This window comes from Pelodiscus sinensis, chromosome 2, assembly GCF_052426305.1.
Source record: "Pelodiscus sinensis isolate ZL-2025 chromosome 2, ASM5242630v1, whole genome shotgun sequence".
NCBI lineage: Eukaryota > Metazoa > Chordata > Testudines > Trionychidae > Pelodiscus > Pelodiscus sinensis.
Window position 1 is genome coordinate 43,112,465 of NC_143053.1, and position 14,085 is coordinate 43,126,549.

General features: G+C 43.5%; 1 long non-coding RNA gene across 1 annotated transcript in view; it reads left to right on the forward strand.

Moving 5' to 3' along the window:
- Positions 1-14,085, forward strand: part of LOC112545137 (uncharacterized) — a 70,551-nt gene that overhangs the window by 45,884 nt on the left and 10,582 nt on the right. Inside the window, exon 2 of the long non-coding RNA XR_012900912.2 lies at positions 9,209-9,365. This is a non-coding gene — a long non-coding RNA (uncharacterized LOC112545137). The remainder of the gene's footprint in view (positions 1-9,208; positions 9,366-14,085) is intronic.

Genomic DNA, 14,085 nt, shown 5'->3' on the forward strand with positions numbered 1-14,085 from the left:
ACATCACCATTCTCTGTCCTGAGGACTGTTGCTCACTGATGAGGGCCAGGCCTCAGGAACAGGTCTCCGGGGATGATTGACCACCTCTCTTTATTCTCCCCAGCCAGACCTGCCATGACTGTGGGGCAATTGCCACCAGGGGAGCCAGATGCCAGACCCCAGGGGAGCCGCAGACGCCAGAGGGACCTAATGAGGGAGCACGTGTCCATCCTCTGGGACATGAAGCAGACGCTGGCCCAGAAGGTCCGGGACAATGCACAATGGCAGGCCCAGATGGGACCAAGCTGCTCCAGCAGGGCTGCAACATCTCTGCCACCATCCAGGAGATGATGGCATGCCCGCCTCCTGTCCCTGCCATGCCAGCCCCTCACCACTGCCATACCTGACTCTGCTCCAGCCTCCCTCCTGCCTATCCCCCTGTTTTCCCAGGACCCCCCACTCCCAAGGTCACAAAGGTCCCCGGACATAAGGTAGAAGTACCACCCAAACTACGCACCAGTCTCAGCCCCAGCTCTGAGCATCTCCTCCCGCCCTCCAAGACCCCCCTCCACCTCCTATCCAGGTTTTCAGCCTCCCTAACTCCTTCCCAGTTACTTTTATCCCAAATAAAAAAGCAAACAGTTATTTTTTTTAAACCAAATGGTTGTTTTTATTTTGTCTGCAGGTAAGGGAATTTGTTTGGGGGGAGGGGGGCGAGGAGGAGGGGTTGTTGTGAGAGGCAGAGAGGGACAAGGCACAGGCCCCTAGTGGGGAGGCCCTGGGGAAAGTTACTGAGGTCCTTCAGAGAAACTCTCCCTCAGGGTCTCCTGGATGCGCCTCCCTAGTTGATGGGCCTGGTGGATGGCAGCTGTGCACAACTGCTCAAAGGCCCATCCTTCCCGGCTGGCCTTTGCCCCCTACCCTGGAAGAAAGGCCCTTACACAATGTTGTAGAGAACACAACAGGCTGACACTACGTGGGGGATATTGTATTCCCCACATGTCGAGGTAGGTCAGGAGGCACCTGCACTATGCCTTCAAGTGGCTGAAGGTGCATTTGGCCTGGCTGCAGGCTCTGCCCAGGCGGGTATTGAAATGGTCCCTGCTTCGGTCCAGGTGGGCAGTGTATGGCTTCATAAGCCATAGCATGAGGGGTAGGCCACACCCCCCACAATGCACAGTGGCATCTCTATGTCCCTGGCCCTGACATTGCACTCAAGGAAGAAAGTGCCAACCTCCAGCTTCTGGTAGAGGCTGGAGTTGTGGAAGATGCGGGCATTGTGTGCCCTCCCCGGCCAGCCGCTGAAAATGTCACTGAACTGTCCACAGTGGTTGACCAGGGCTTGCAGGACCATGGAAAAATATACCTTACGGTTTATGCACTGGGCAGCACAGTGTTCCAGGACCCAGATAGGGATGTGGGTTCCATTAATCACCCCCCTGCAGTTGGGGAAGCCCAAGGCAGCAAATCTGGTCATGATCATGGCCAGGTCTCCCAAGCAGATGACCCTGTGCAGCAGGATGGTGTTTATGGCCCTCACCACCTGCAGAAGGAGACAAACAAACAAACAAAACAGAGAATCAAAGGGGATACCTGAGCCCTTGGGAGGTCCTTGAATCTCCCCAACCCCAAACACCCCAGGAGCCACCCCCCTCAAGCCCACACCCCTCTGCGTGACTGTGTGAGGGTGGGACTGCAGAACCCCCAAAGATGGGGCTTCCCCCCCACTCCTTGCATCCCAATGCCGCATTTCCCCAGGGTCCCCCTTTCCAGTACTTCTTCCTTCCTGCAGGGACTGCAGCCCGAGAGTGCCTTACTTCCATGAGGAGGGCCATGACGGTGGACTTTCCCATGCCAAACTGGTTGCCCATAGACCAGTAACTGTCTGTCATGCCGAACTTCCAGACAGTGATGATGACCTGCTTTTCCAGGGGGTGGCAGGTCACATCTGGGTGTCACGTCGATGGAGGGTGGGGGCGAGCCAGGCACACAGCTTCATGAATGTCTTCTTCCTCATCCTGAAGTTGTGGAACCACTGCTGGTCATCCCACCACTCCATCACCAGCCAGTTCCACCAGTCGGAATTGATGTCCAGCCTCCAGAAACATCTCTCTACTGTGGGGTGCAGTTGCAAAGGACTTGCTCCCACGCACAGGCAGAGGTTCTCAATGATGAGCTCTGAGTTGAGCTCATGGAGGACCATGAAGGCAGCCAGTGGCCGATATAGGGCAGGGTGAGCGGGGCGGCTGCCCTGGGCCCCGCGCTTCAAGAGGCCCCGCACATGCACCATGGTGTCACGGCACATGCGCCATGTCAAAGGGGGGCCCCGCGAAATTGTGCTGCCCTGAGCCCCACAAAACCCTCATCCATCCCTGAAGGCAGCCTATAGAAACGGCTGCAGAAATTGCAGCATGGCAGTGTGGGGCCATTACATGCCAAGAGGCAGCTCCAGCTCCATGGCTGGAGTACGCTGCGGTGTCCTGAAGCAGGGCAACCAGAGCACACACTGCAAATGCTTTGCCATCCTTTGGACAGATAGGCAAGCAAGCAGAAGAAGCTGAGAAATGGTTGTCCAGGGGGTCCCTTTAAGCACGTATCTCAGCCTTAGGCAACAGCATGCGGAAGCAACTGCTGACCTAGGCTACGTCTAGACTGCAAGCCTCTTTTGAAAGGGGCTTTTTCAAAAGATACTTTCAAAAAAGCCTCTTTCAAAAAAGAGCGTCTAGACTACAACCTGTACTTTCGAAAAAGCAAGCCGCTTTTTTGAAAGAGAGCACCCAGGCATTCTGGATGCTCTCTTTTGAAAAAGCACAGTTTGCATTACGTAACGCCTTTTTTCAAAGAGCACTTTCAAGAAAAGACGTTATTCCTCAAAATGAGGTTTTCCGCTGTCAAAAAAACTGCCGCATTCTTTTGATTTACTTTAGAAAGAAAGTGACAGCAGTCTAGATGCAGGGGAAGTTTTTTCAAAAAAAGGCCACTTTTTTTCAAAAAACCCTGTAGTTTAGATACACCTCTAATGCCCTGACTGAAGTGGTTCTAGATGGCCTTAAATGCGGGATAGTGTCCAATCAGTGTTAACGTTATTTTTCAAAATAGCAAATCGCTATTTCATTGTGCTTTTGGCATGTGGTTGCTCTCTTTCAAAATAAGCTTTTCCAGAAGATTTCTTCTGGAAAGCTTATTCTGAAAGAAGCTTGCAGTCTAAATGTAGTCATTATGGATAGTTCTCTGAAAACATCCGCTCAGTGTGCAGCGGCAGTCAAAAAAACAAATAGAATGTTAGGAATCATTTAAAAAGGGATAGACAGTAAGACAGAGAATATCTTATTGTCTCTCTATAAAATCATGGTACGCCCACATCTTGATACTGTGTACAGATGTGCTTGCCTCATCTCATAAAAGATATATTGAAATTGGAGAAAGTTTAGGAAAGGGTGACAAAAATAATTGGAGGGTTGGAAAAAGTCCCATATGAAGAGGGTTTAAAAAGACTTGGACTTTTCAGCTTAGAAAAGAAGAGACTGAAGGGGGAATATAATAGAGGTCTATTAAAATCATGACTGGTGTGAAAAAAGTGAATAAGGAAAAATTCCCATAATAATTGTTCCCATAATAGGAGAACTAGGGGTCACCAAATGAAATTAATAGACAGCGGCTACGTCTACACTGGCATGATTTCCAGAAATGCTTTTAATGGAAAAGTTTTCCGTTAAAAGCATTTTCGGAAAAGCGCGTCTAGATTGGCAGGACGCTTTTCCACAAAAAAGCCCCGATTGCCATTTTCTCAGTTGGGGCTTTTTTGCGGAAAACAGTACTGTGCTGTCTACACTGGCCCTTTTGTGCAAAAGTTTTTCGGAAAAAGACTTTTGCCCTAAAGGGAGCAGCATACTATTTCCAGAAAAGCACTGATGATCTTACATGAGATCGTGAGCGCTTTTTTGGAAATTCAAGCGGCCAGTGTAGACAGCTGGCAAGCTTTTCCGGAAAAGCGGCTGATTTTCCAGAAAAACTTGCCAGTCTAGACACAGCCAGCAGGTTTAAAACAAACAAAAGGAAGTTTTTCTTCACACAGTGCACAGTCAATCTGTGGCACTCCTTGCCAGAGAATGAGGTGAAGACTAGGACTTTAACAAGGTTCAAAAAAGAGCTAGATAAATTCATGGAGGTTAGGTCCATCAATGGCTATTAGCTAGTATTAGTAGGAATGGTGTTACTAGCCTCTGTTTGTCTGGAAATGGGTGATAATAGAAGGATCTTGTGAAGATTACTTGTTGAGTTCACTCTCTCTAGGGCATCTGGCATTGGCTACTGGCAGGAGATAGGATACTGGGCTAGATGGACCTTTGGTCTGACCCAGTATGGCCATTCTTATGAAAGTTCTCACCATTGCATTTTGTCCATTTGAACTACTTCATCATCATCATCACCTTCACAAGGTACTTTTGTCTAACCCAATACGTCAGGAGTAAAAAGCCAAATCTAAAGATTCTTTTAGGAAACTTCAATAACAGGAATCAAATTTATGGCATGTGCTGTCATATATGCTGCTGACAAATAGTGAGCTATCAGTTATGTGGCTGCAAGAACTAAAATGTGAACACAACATCAAATGTCCTTTACAAAAGAGCTGGCTAATTCACAACAGACATGCTGTGCAAAGACAATAAAGCAGAAGCCAGATTTTGTAAGAGTTCTGGAAATGATCTGAGTTGCTGACTACGGTCCTAATCTCTCCCACTGAAGTCCAAGTTTTTATAGATACATATTCAGATTAGCCTGTAATTTAGGGTTATCAACTTCACATAGTGGAGACATCTAAATTTCATTTATAATGATATTCAGTGGCTGGAGGTATAAAGGAGGACTTCTTATAGCCCTTGAGTTACAGAAGAATTCCCATTGATTTGTATACAGAAGATTTTTTCACAAAGGATAGAATGTCTTCTATATAGTAGTTAAACGTTGTGTAATTATTTGTGCAGTACCTTATCACACTCAGCATCACTCAGCTTCTGTTTGTCCATTTTCTTTCTTCCCCATCACTCCTTTTCCATGCATTTGTGTATCTCCTGTATTCTGCACTTTACATTTGTTTCCATACCGTTATGCCAATTCTTACCTTTCTGTGTCTGTCACACTAGCCCCCTTCCCCTTTCTATCCACTAAAGTGATCAACAATGTAGGAGTTAATGCCAATGGCAAAGGGGTCATCACTTGACTCAAAAATTAACACATCAATGAGATTAAAAGTGGGCAGGTGAGTTTCCTGCCTCTGAGTTACTGTTCTAGACTAGCAGTAGAATTGACAACACTGTATTAATTTTACATTAGATTCACAAATATGAGGGTCAGAAACTTACTTCTTTAAAAATGGATGCTTAGATAATGCACAATCCCAATGCCATTTAGACCAGATGTATCACTATATGCAGCCCAGAGACAAGGTATTTGGTAGCACCAATTAATGTTACTTGTGAAAACAACAGGGAGTTGTAGGACAATTTAAAATGATCTGTACAAAAATCTGTTTTGTGTATTTAGTGCCCATTGTGTCATTAAAACTGCATTATGAAGAGATGCCTAAACATAATATGGTCCATTACTTCTTGTTTGTTCTCTTCCCTCCAAACTTCTGTCTGTTCCTTTTTTTAGAATGTGTTGTCATGGCAGAGCATGCATTTTGTATGTATATATGGGCTATCACTGTACTGAACACAGGAAGGGGTAGTTCTGAAATCCATTATTTGAAAATACTTTGCTACAATGTATACATTTACTACAATGTGTACAATGTACCCCTAACTTTCCAAGTTAGGCTGCTTCTCTGTTTCACAGTATAGGCACTCCATGAGTGACAAATGTCTGACTTATGAACATCCATGTGTACAAACAAAAGCTCCCTTGGAGCCTCTGGCAGGCATGTTCTTAGGATTTATGGTGTCCTACACAGTACTATGAAACTGGTGCCCTTATGCCCAATGGCAGCCTGGGGGTGAGGGGGAACGATTTTTTAGATATATGAACTTATATTATTCAGCAACATACTAATGAACTATTTTAAAGCAAATTTTAAACTAAGGTCTGGTAGACTAACAGTAAATTCAAAAACTGACAGTTGGCAAATGTCTGTTAAATGGCTTCCATTACCACTTGAATAGCTCTTTCACAATGAGCAGGGCTGCATGCAGCCCATATGGGGGTGGGGACAGCTGGGGACTGGAGCTGGCCACAGGAGCCAGTGCAGAGCTTGTGTGGTGGTCAGGGCAACCAGGGGATATCCAGAAGTCCCCTTCAGAATCTCCACCTACCTCCTCGATATCCTCTAATTAAACCTGCCTTTCCTCAAGCACCAGCATTCAGGGTTAAATTAAAAAACTATTTCTACTATTTTTCATTGCAAATATACAGTATCAGCTACATTGTGGGTTAAATGGGTTTTTGTGGGCTAGCCTGGGAACCTAATTACCATGTATAACATAGATTCTATGGGAAAATGCATTCCAAGTTCTAAACAACTGACTTACAATCTTCTCAAACATGACCCATTTGTAAGTGTATGTCTGTTTGAAAGTAATCCTCTAACCTATAAATGGTGGGCTGAGGAGGAGAGGATGGTTGTGGAGGCATTTAAAGAGTGCAACATATGAACCCTCCCCCAGAAGGACAACCCTGGGGAAATCCAAAGATTGAGACACAGAGAATGGCTGGGTGATGAAGGAAAACAGGGATGTGGGATAAAATGGGGAGGGTGATAGGATACTGAGGGAGTACAGGAAGAGGGCAGCATGGATAAGGAAGTGTAGTCTAATAAAAGGGATTAGAAAAAAATTCTGTACATAATGGGGAACATGCTTGTTGACAAGAGGAGCCTAATTTACTTAGTGATCTTTCTAAGATCAGTAATAGGATCATTATGGGCATAGATTGACTTCCGTAGGGCTCTGCATGTTATGTCATTGCAGGAAGTGGAGTATAACCGCACAACTTTATTTTCCTGAAACCCATTTTTACCCTTCCCTCTATTGTTCCCTCCTCCCCACTGTTGGTAGCACTCATTTATTGCATTATGTGTGCCATGAGACTGCATGCTTTCTGGGCAGGGGATCCCTGTAAGGCATGTAGGCAAGCTTCTAAAAAAATAATAATTTAAAGTGTTCCCTGTATGACATTAGGTAAGAAGCCTCATGTAATGTAAGAGGCACTACTCACAACATGACATCTATGCAGTATATTCATAGCAGCTTTCCAATAACCACATTTTTCTTCTCACCAAAGCAACTGAAAACAACACAGAGAATAAATCTCCTTTGGCAAGAGCAGTTACCAGCCCTTAATGCAGCCTCTCAGTCAAAGAAGATGACAACAGAGCCAATCATCTTCTGAAGTCTACAAATCAAAAGTGGCTGATTCCTTGCAGTCAGCTACAATATTGTTTCCTTTGCCCTCCTTACCAGCAAGTGGTCGTAGCAAAAATTACTACTGATGGCATGTGACAGGCCTACATCACATTTTGACATTAGCTTTTAGCTACTGTTTTTTTTATAGCTGCCAGTGTATTCAGTCAAATACCTGTCTGTCATAACAATCAGACAGGCCTTAATGTCTCTGCATTATGAAAGAGGACCTTGGCGTCTTTCCAGTGTTTTATTATAGTCCCAGTATAGCATTTTATCACACATTCCTTACACATAGCCATTCCTGCACCACCATAGAAATCTTCCAAGTTGGCAGCTCTAGTGTCTACTGCCATTAATCTTTCCTAGGCTGCAAAGAGTGGGTTGGTGGATGATTTATTTCAATTACCTGTTCTAGTATAGCAGAGCTCAGGTGAGTTGAACTTAGCTGTAGTTACTGGGATGGATTTCATCCCCAAACAGCCAGGGAGGATAAAATGTATCTCTGCACATCAGCAGTCACTTACCCTCTCAAATATTATTCAGTTAAATGGGAAAAAATACATATTTAAATAACAGAGTTGATGACACTGATAAAAGACTTGAAATTTAGAATTACTGGCAAGGCTGACTCAAAGTCAGAATTAAAGGCTGAAATCCCATTTCTTTTGTTTATATTAGAAAAGCACTATGTTCCAAGGAGGCTATAAAATGCACATTCTTTACCTGAGACTTCCCAAGCTGGATATTATTTTGATTTTAACTTTTATTTTTGGGTCTTACTGATGATTTCTTCTTATTTGGGCTGACAGGGGCCTGAAGTGATGTGGGGGAAGCATAAGTTGTGCCAATTGATACTTCAGGCCAATTAAGGAGTGATGTTAATGGGTTCTCAGGGAATCTTGTTAAGCCTTCCACTTCTAGAACTCTGATGCCAGCAACACAAGGCTGAGGGGGACATTTAAAACACAGAGAAATGAAGAAATCTTCAAATATCACTTAAGAGGTTTCTTCTCTGGTGGGGGTGGAGAGATTGTGTATTATATTGGATATGTATCTAAATAAGTAATTTCTTTTCTTCTGATAAGTGATTTAAAAAAGCATCTAAATAGGATATTGTCTCTGATGCTTTATTTATTTGTTTAATTGTGGTAGTAAAATGAGGGTTTGACACATCTGTAAATAGCCCTAGCATTAGGTCATCTAGAGTCAGGTCACAAAGGAAACAGCAGTATCAACAATTATTAGGTACTGTTTGGCCACTAACCATGCTAGTAAAGGCCCCAGCTGACCAACACTGAGACAACATGTGGGCAAACCTGTAGTTACCATCTCCTACTTTTTCACTTGGACTTTGTTAATGAGCAGCCTTGACCCTGTTTCAGGACATCTTGTATTTGCAGCACAAGTCTCATCATAGCCAGTATGAGCAGTTGCTCTTAGAGCACAATGGATGGAGCCTTTGCTATACTGCTATATTGGTCCCAATAATTTATCCCAGCGATTGATTCCTGTTTGAGGATTCATGCATGTATCCCATCAGGCTATGCCTCCTCAAATCACCCAGTGACCATGATAGTGGAGAGAGGGTAGGGGGATTCCCCCATCTTCTCCCGACCACCTCGGACCTAGAGACCAAGTCTGTCCTTTGAGGGGTCCCACCATTTCTGGGTGGCAGTGTTCCTAGAGGCAAGATGCTCATGTTAACTTTTAAAATGTTTTAACTTTTAGCTACGATTGGCTCACACCCAAGCCATAGTTCTGTCAGAGTGGAGGGTTCCATTCTGGGACCCTGGTTACAAAATTCTCTTTCTCTCTCTGCTTCATGCTAGGAAACAGAAATGGCAGCTATGTATGCACTAAAGTCCAAGGAAATACCACTACCTGGGCCGGTTCCACCCGTTCCCTCTGTCTCACTTGTGGCAGTGATCCTACAAAAGTTTGCACTATTTCCAGTGAGAGAAGTGGCCCCTGAAGCACCTCTGATAGGTGAGAGAGAATTTTCATTTTTATTTCAGCTGAAGAAAATCCATTGATCAAAGCACCTTCAGGCTTTCAGGTGTTTGAGATCTTGATGTGAATTTTGCAGTTTGAGCCCATGTCTAGTTCCTCTGAGTGATTTCCAAAAGCTGGAATATTTTATTGTTTGCTAGACAGTCTAGTGAAAATGCTTCAGCTTGTATGTGCTTTAGTTAGAAATGTTAGTGAATTGGTAGGGCCCCTTCTCTGATGAACTGAAGAGGTGTTCTGCAACAGTATTAAAAAGGCCACACACAAGAGCTTCTCAAATTCGCATATCAATGCTTAGCCTATTAGAAGCTAGTAGAGTGAGGGTCTCATAGTGTCACTGCTTGATGCTCAGGCTTGCTATGACATCCTTTATTTAGTTTCTGCACCAGTGAATATAATGTTGTGGTGTGTCGAGTGTACATCTGAACATTTAAAAGCCCAAATTTATCTTCAGTCTGTAGAGCTCACAGCTGCTCCACTTTTTCTGATAATACCAGGAAGCAAAATATGTTAACATAATAAAGACTCAGGGTTCATTTATTAAATACCTCAGTATGTGAAAGTGAATAGCGTCAGGGATACAAAAGATTGTTTTAAAAAAGGCTTGTAATAATATGTTCACCGTATACCTCCTGTTTCACTCAAATGTTATATTAAACTTTAACATAAATTGAAAGTTTTGTTGAAATTATTGTATACATGGTTAAAAATCAGGAATGAAACTTAGGATCTTCTGTCAGTAAGATCAGCATGATCTCCCTTCAGATAGAAAGTAATACATATTTTATTAAGAAAATCTGGCATGTTTAACTTATTCAATAATATTATTGATTATTTTCACAATGCAAATAATTCTGAAGGTGCTTTGCAAACAAAGAAAGGGTATGTCTAAACTACATCCCTTTTTCAATAAAGGGATGTAAATTAGACATATCAAAATTGTAAATGAAGCCAGGATTTGAATTTCCCATGCTTCATTTGCATAATGGCGGCCGCGGCTTTTTTCAAAAAGCAGCTTTTCGAAAAAAACACGTGGTCAAATTGGGGATCTTTCGACAGAAATGCCCTGTTTTTGAGGGTTACAGGATCTTTCAAAATGGGGCATTTCTGTCAAAAGATCCCTGTCTTGACCATGTTTTTTTTCTGAAAAGCAGCTTTTCCAAAAAAAAGCCATGGCTGCCATTATGCAAATGAAGCATGGGAAATTCAAATCCTGGCTTCATTTACAATTTCGATATGTCTAATTTACATCCTTTTACTGAAAAGGGATGTACTTTAGACAAACCCTAAGACAAGTCATCCACATAATTTGGGTTTATAGCCCAACTTATATAATGAAAGACAAAAAAAACTGGACAATTTGGGAAAGGGAAATGTCTGTATAGATCATGAGCATCTACAGCCTTGGCTCAAAGACCATTATTTTAGCCAAGGCTGTATCAGACTCATCGGTCACTACCAGCCTTAGCCACCACTAGGGAGAAACAGAATGCCACTCCAGGCAGGGGTTGCAAAGGCAACAGTAAACAAGGTGGATTGGGAGCACTGTAGAGAGCAAGAGCGGTGGAAAGATAAAGTGAAAGGAGGGAAGTTGGTAAGAGGGTAAAGTTGTATAGAAAATAACTTGAGGATGAAGACAATGAACTTGGACTTAGTGTGGTAAAAGGCCAGGAGCCAATAATTCAGGCAAGAAGTTGACATGGTTGGAGCAGTGGGTAAAGGACCTCAGTATGGATTATTTTGGATAGACTGGAGGTATAGAGGTGAAAGACTGGGAAGGTCAGAGAGGAGAAAGATCTGACAATAAAGGCCCTTTGCAGTTCAGTGCAGCATGTGGAGCAGTCACCACTGTACTTAGTCGGCTGAAAGCATAATGGAAATGGTCTTCTTCCAGTTTCCAAAGGGCCATGCAAAGGCTAGCTCTTTGTGAGCCTGGCTATATAGTGGAATGATTCAGCAAACAGAAAGGTGAATATGGATAGATGCAATCCTATGACCTAGTCACATTCCCATGGCAAAATTCATATTGACTTTAATGGGAGGGAGTGGCCTAGGCGTGCCTATAGGGTGGTGAGAGGGGACAGCTGCCTCAGGGCCTGATGATTCAAAAGGGCCTGGGGCTCCCATTCACTATGGTCACTACTGCAGCAGTGATGGCACCCAGAGCCTCAGGCCCTTTAAATCACCACTGGAGTGCTGTGTTGTATATTCCAGGCAGCACTGTGGGGAGGGAGGAGACATGCTACGGTCTGGTCCGGGCAACGCTAAGGGCTGGTTTTCTCCAACCCTGCTCCTTCTGCCTGAGGCCTCCCCCCTTCTGGGAGCATGGAGCTGTCCCTCCTTGTCTTGCCCAGGCACCCAGTGAGGCTGTTGGCTCACTTGGAGTGGTCCTGTGTTGTGATATGGACAATCAGTATAGAGAAGCCATAACATTTTTACATGGAAGGAAGTTTCCAATATAAATCACACACCTTAAACTTAACAGAAAAAGGGTTACTTGTATTTATTATTAAATTGCAGTAGCACTTACAAACCTCAAGCAGGTGCAAGGTCAAGGTGCTGTTGTGCAAGGCATTTTAAAGAGTTCTAATAAAAGACAGCCCCTGTCTTAAACAACTTGCATCGAAGGTTATGTGTACATAGCCCCGAAGTTCAGACTACAGTGGCTTGCATGCTGCACCATAACTCCCCTATGTGGACACTGAAGGCATGAATTAAAAGGTGCTCGTTTGTATTAACATATTCTGTTTAACGAGGTTAAGGTACCTTTTAAGTTTGCACCTGTAATGTCCACATAACAGAGTTACAGCACCGCATGGTAATATGTACTGTGGTTTGTACATCCATAATCTAAACTGCAGGGACTTGAAGATGAGCCCTAAGAGAACAGTTTATGGCTACAGTGATCTGTAAAAACGAGAATAATATGAAAACAAATCAGATTTACAGAGTGTAAATTCATATTTTTCTCTAATTTTTTGCTATGTGGAATTCAATTATCAATATTTAATTGTGGCTTGGGCATAACTGTAAACAGCCTTCCCAGTTCAGCAAAATTAACTTAACTGCTAATATAATGAATGTTAATTCTTTAGTGCAATAAAGCTAAATATCAGTGTATTTTTGAGCATCATAAGCACAACACAGCAAACAATTCCTAGCAAATAATTTGACAAATGTAATCTATTTTTTTCTGATTTCAAAGGTGTCCGTGCAGTTTACAATTTTCTTAAATATAGTCTTATTCAAAATGTTGTACCAATTTTTACAAGTAATTCTTGTTCTGTTCACCAGTAATTCTCCAAGAGCAGAAGTGGACAATAATTTTTTATGGGGGCCACTCCAAGAATTTAAGTGGTCACGGGTTGCACTCTTCCAAATTATGAATGGAGGAGGTACAGGGTCTGGGATGGAGTTGGGTGCAGAAGGGCACTTGGGGTAAGGGACTAGAAGGAGGAGTGGGATCTTGGAAGGAGTTTGGGTAAGGAAGGAGTTATGACCTGGGTAGGAGATTGGGCTGCAGGCTCTGAGAGGGGGCATGTGTGCAGGAGCAGGGGTGCAGAGTGTTTGGGTTACATGGGATAGAGGTGCAGGAAGGGGACAGAGTTGGGGAGAACGTTAGGTTGGGGTGCCAGAGGCAGGCTCTGCCCAGGAGACATTTACCTGGGTTGACTCCTGGCCAGCAGCCGAGAAGATTCCTCAGCCAGGCTTCCTGCCTTCCATGCCACTACAGGCTTCTCAGAACAGTCAGCTGTAGGGGACACATGTGCTTCTCTGAACACTGTGAGCCTGGGGGGCAGGAGGGGTACTTTGCGTGAAGCCTGTCCTTCAAACAAGCAGCTCCTATTGGCCGGAAACTGGCCAGTGGGAGCTACGAGAGTGTATTGTGGGTGGGGACAGTGTGAGAAGCATCTTCTTCCCCTTCCCCTGGGCTCGCAGTGTTCAGAGATGCACATATCCCTGCAGCTGGCTTTTCTGAGTGGTGCAGGGGCAGAACAGGCAAGGACCCTCTCTGAGGTTCCTGCTGGGCTTGGCAGGCTGGATTCAGTCTGCAGGCCATATTTTGCCTGTCCCCACCGAAGAGTATTCAATATCTGAAAAATGAGGTGTTGCTTTGTTTTGATTGAACAAATAAGTTTGTTTTTTCTACCTTTCGTGGGTGAGTGGAAATTTTTGACTAAGATTGCCAATGTGATTAGGAATTAAAAATGAGTTTTTAGCATGTATTCACCAACTATAACTTAAAACTCATCATTGTGATGAAAATTCCTGCTAAAAAATGTATGTTTTATAATACTGGTTGAAATAGACCTCAAGAGATGTGATAAAAGCTGAAACAAATGGAAGGTTTTTTTAATGAATATTTACAGATAATTTTAACACATTCAACTAGTCCTAATTATAGAAACATGAGGGATTATCATACTGGCTCAGATCAGAGATTTGTCTAGTACAGTGGCTTGTACTGGAGATTTCAGAGGTACAAGAAATCCTGCATTGTAATTTTGTAATAAACTAGCCATAGGGAAAATTTCATCCTATACTCCTGCAGTTAGGGGTTGCCTTGTGCCATGAACATGAGGTTTATGTCTCTTAAATATTTTATCCTATCTAATGTAACTATGGATATTTTCATTTTCTATAGAAATGTTTAATCCTCTCTTTTGAATACTGCCAAGCTGTTGGCCTTAGTGATAAG